At 34.7% G+C, this 4,629-nt stretch overlaps 1 non-coding gene across 1 annotated transcript; it reads right to left on the reverse strand.

The window, feature by feature from the left end:
- Nucleotides 1–3,590: 3,590 nt before the first annotated feature.
- Nucleotides 3,591–3,709, reverse strand: LOC134544250 (5S ribosomal RNA). The gene has a single exon (XR_010077640.1). It is a non-coding gene; the product is annotated as a 5S ribosomal RNA (ribosomal RNA).
- Between the last annotated feature and the right edge of the window lie 920 nt (nt 3,710–4,629).

Raw genomic sequence — 4,629 nt, forward strand, 5'->3', positions numbered from 1 at the left:
TTGAGGCTCTTGATCGCAGAGGCCACCATTTCAGATGTGCGCGGGTGCGCGGGCTTGGCTCGTGGCTTCTTCGACGCAGCCTTGCCTTTCTTCGGGGAAGCTGCCTGTGATGGGGCAACAGCTGGTGCTGCAGTCGCTGCTGCGGTATCTGCAATGACGAGACTGATCCTACAGAATGCAAGAGCAAAGTGAAAATAAAATTTTTCTCTCTGCAAATATCTGGTTACCCAATTTTCTGGTTGCGGACGGTTCAGAAAATTCTCGATGCCTTGCTCACGTAGGGAGCAGCGCACTTTGGACAGCGAAAGTAATGTAGGGCTTCTTTAGCACTGATTTTTCAATGTTTTCTAAATGTCAGCAGTCTACGATGACATAATGGGCAGTTCCACTAATAGTGTAATTTTTTTATGGCAGCTGCACTGTTTAATTTGCACTGCGAGCTGTTTAAATTTACTGCTACACCAAACAGGGAACTTTTCATTTGCAGATGTTATTCAAGGAATCAAATACGTAATTTGTGCTGGAATCACTTGAAAATGGTTAAATTAACTTAGGTATACTTTAGTGTATAGTATGCTGAAAATGTGGAGATAATTTCATGAAGGCTGTTTGCTGTGGAAGCACTAGCAAATCACCTTGTTCAGTGCCACCTGGAATGGCTTTCTTCGTGCACCTCCAAGGATGATGTGATTATTATTGTGAGTAAATTTTGTTTACATTTTCATTGTGTGAATAATAAAACTTTTAACTGTACACACAACAAGCATTTCACTTGGATCTGATGCATTCTCAAGAGTGCAGTTTCTGTTTAGCTTTTAAAACTGGCTGCCCTTCAATTCACTCAAGGTGCAGATGCAAGTTGCTGATGAAGTATTCCACACACATGCTACATTGGAGAAATATTTTAATAAAAATTAAAACTCTTGCAGGATTTCGAATAAAAACTATCCTATTTATCCCTTCTATGTTTTGGTACTGCGAAATTGAGAGAGGTAAGTAAGTTGTGAGGTTATTTTTACTTGCTTGCATGTGAGGTTAGCAGAGCAAAAATATTTTTGAAATTGCAGATACATGGTCACTTTATTTCGTTGCAAACATTTATAAGCTCGTAATCTTATTTAAAGTCTCCATACTTAATGCGTTTGGAAAACCTTCTTTCTCTCAATTTTACAATGGAACAAAATTTTACTTGTATGTGTACATTAATTCCATCTCTAAATGATGTAGGTTTACGCACCGAGATCAGGTACATTGTAGAGAGAAAAACACACGAGTACCTGCTTATTTTGAAGTTTTAATGAGTATATTAAAAAAAAAAAAAAAAAAACGATAAAAATATAATTGAAAAAGTATATTATTCACGTATTTTTGAGGATGAGGGGAGGGGGTGTTTTTGTCCGATGGTCGTTTATCTTTAAAGAAATTTCCGTTGGACCTGTGCGTTCTTGCTCTGCCAATTCTCGAAAAATGAAATATTTTAAGTCGTCTTTTATGTGCTAACTTCATTATATTTGGCTGCATTCGTATTTTTATTAGTTTTGAAACATTCATGTCACGGAAAATAATCATAAACCAGGACAAAAACGTTTTGACTAAATGTTCTAGGTTGGTTGTAAAACATTTTCTTATTTTATTTCACATCGGAAACATCTGTTAAGTTGTAAGCTTTGTAATGAATGCGACAGTCACTTGTTCGCTGAAGTGTTTGTTTAAGAAATTAGTATTGTAAATTTGTTTATGGTCTTGTTAAATGAAATTTTAAGTGAAATCATTTGGGAAAACAGAGGCTACAGGAATTTTCAACACAACTTGATGACCGACGTTGTGACTAGTGTGGGAGTGTGTGCTCGTGTAAATATCAATTTTTCTTACTCCTCGTGCTGGTCAACAGGAAAACAGCGAGTGTGTTATCTCATCGCGGGCGTGTGATTGCGTGTGGTAAATTGTGCTAGGTTAATTACCGCAAAACTCCACTGTGTGCAAATATGTAGTGTGTCGCTGTATGCAAATATTTGGTATGTCTTTTTTTTTTTTTTTTTTTTTTCAGGCAATACACACTTTGAATTTTACACAATTTCGATGCTGCAACCTAAGTGTATACATGCGAATAGGATTGCTTAAATGAAAAAGTAAAGTAGGAGGTAAGTGCAAATGTTTCCAGGAGGTTATGCACACACAATCTATTTTATGAATTAATAGTTATTATCTAAGAAAATGATAGAAGATTATAAATAATGTGTGCAGAATAATACAGAATTTGCATGTTACACAAAAAAAAAATATATATATATTCCAAATATTGTTAGCAAAATGCACCTAGATTAGTGAGCTGGATTTTTTTTTTTTTTTTTTGTAATTTTGTTCTGTTGATCCCACGTGGAGTCAAGGCTCCGGGATATAGAACATGTATGTGCAGACAATTAATATTTACATGATGCAAGTTACCAAGAAAAAAAATTTCAAAAAAAAAAAATACATAACATGTTACACAATTTAACTTTATGCAAAACATGAAGCAGCTGTTATCACAAGTCCATTCAACAAATTAACAGTTCAATTTCTCTATTATCAATCAAATTAAAGAATAGCTTCAGAGGGTAGGTAGGATATTCTAGAAGAATTTTTTTTACTGTTTTTTTTTTTAATACTGGTAAATTGTTTTAGTTATTTTCTGTGATATTAAGTTGTAAAGTTTTACTCCCAAGTAATTTAGTCCATTTTCAAATCGCCTAGTGTTATGTTCAACTATCCTCAATTTACTAGCATTTCTGGTGTTATACCTATGTGCGAATATCTAAAAAAAAAAAAAAAAAATAATTTTTTTTTTCTTCTTTTTCTTAAGAATGAATAAAAAGTTTCTAGAACGTATTCATTTATGGCAGTCAGGACTTTAAGTTTTTTGAATTTTGGTCTGCAGTTAGATGATTTTTTATCTTTTGTTATTATTCTAATAGCTCCTTTTTTTTTTTTTTTTTTCCCCAATGTTATATGGCAGAAAGAGTAGAGCTATGGCTACTGTGACATCATGCATTGATGGGAAGGTTATTGTTGGATAACAAAAATTTAGATGATATAATTTTTATTTTTTTCCATACACAACACATTGCAGGTACAATTTTACAGGTTACAGCTGTACCACCTCTAGTATTGCTGCCGACCATCCAACAAATGAGCACACTAAACAGGCATTGATGACATTGTTATCAACGTCTTTTTGAATCTCTCATTATTATACATAACTGCCCACTGAAACAGAGAAACTTCAAAATAGGTGTGTGTGTGTTTATATATATATATATATATATATATACATACATACATACATACATACATACATACATACATATACACTTATATATTTATTTTTTCACTTTGAATTTTGTATGAGGTATACACATGCAAAGATTCACAGCTGCTGGGTGGGTGAGTGAGTGAGTGATTGATTGATTGATTGATTGATTGATTGAGAGAGAGTGAGTGTGTGTGTGTGTTAGGGGGGGGGGGGGGAAATGTGGTGATTGTGGGGGAAAAAAAATTTAAAATTGAAATTTTTAAAAAAAATTTTTTTTCTGTAGGGTGCAAAATAGTAGTGCCAACGGCACGTGGTGTTCCCAAGCGGTCACCCATCTAAGTACTAACCACGCTCGACGATGCTTAACTTCGGTGATCGGACGAGAACCGGTGTGTTCATCGTGATATGGCCGTTGGCAATGATATAGATGTTTTTTTTTTGCAGTTTGTATTTGCCACTCGAAATAGCTATACCAGGTGTGATTGTTACAAACAACAGGAGAAATCGTGTAATGAACACTCTTTTACTTCCCCCCCCCCCCCCCCCCCACAACACCCACCACCCTCACCATCCCAACCACCAAAGCCCTCTTCAAAATACACTCTCACACACACACACAAACCCACACTCTATAACTGATGAACATTACCATAACTTCTTAAAGCCATTAGATAATATTTAACTCAAGAAAGGTATTGTGATATGTTTAAAGAAAGAAAGGTGAAACCTTTAACTTTACCAGCAGGTATTAGTATCACTGAGGTATCTTCTAGGTTGTAGCAGCAATAGTAGTAATAATAATAAAATTAAATAAGGTAATAAAAAAGAAAAGTTATACATGTGATCAAATCATGAATGTATAAAACTGGAATGAATTTAAATTTTTTTTATTTTTCTTCATAGGCTGTTTTGAAATTGATGAGTAAGTGCCTCTTCTTTTAAATTTTTTAATGCTGAACACTGTTACATAAGAGATGAATGTTTAGAAAATTTAAAAAAAAAAAAAGCTAGCCCAGCCCCCTCCCCCCCTCACACAAAATCCAAACAAAAAAAAAACACCCTCCTTCAAAACATCACATAATCATCCAGCCAGCAGTGCAGACGAGAAATTTGCACTCGGGGCCGCCATTTTGACGATAAATTCTTGCATGGCACACCAAAGGTAGGAAAGAATTTAAAAAAATAAAAATAATGGGCGAGCACCCTCGCGTCTGCCTGTAGAAAATGAAGTTAAAAGTAACATAACCTAAAGACAGGCACACACTAGGGTGCTCCCAGGCGGTTGAGAAATTTTTTCCCGCCAAAAGACTTATATATATTATTTATTTTACTGTTTT

Source organism: Bacillus rossius, unplaced genomic scaffold, assembly GCF_032445375.1.
Source record: "Bacillus rossius redtenbacheri isolate Brsri unplaced genomic scaffold, Brsri_v3 Brsri_v3_scf35, whole genome shotgun sequence".
Classification (NCBI taxonomy): domain Eukaryota; kingdom Metazoa; phylum Arthropoda; class Insecta; order Phasmatodea; family Bacillidae; genus Bacillus; species Bacillus rossius.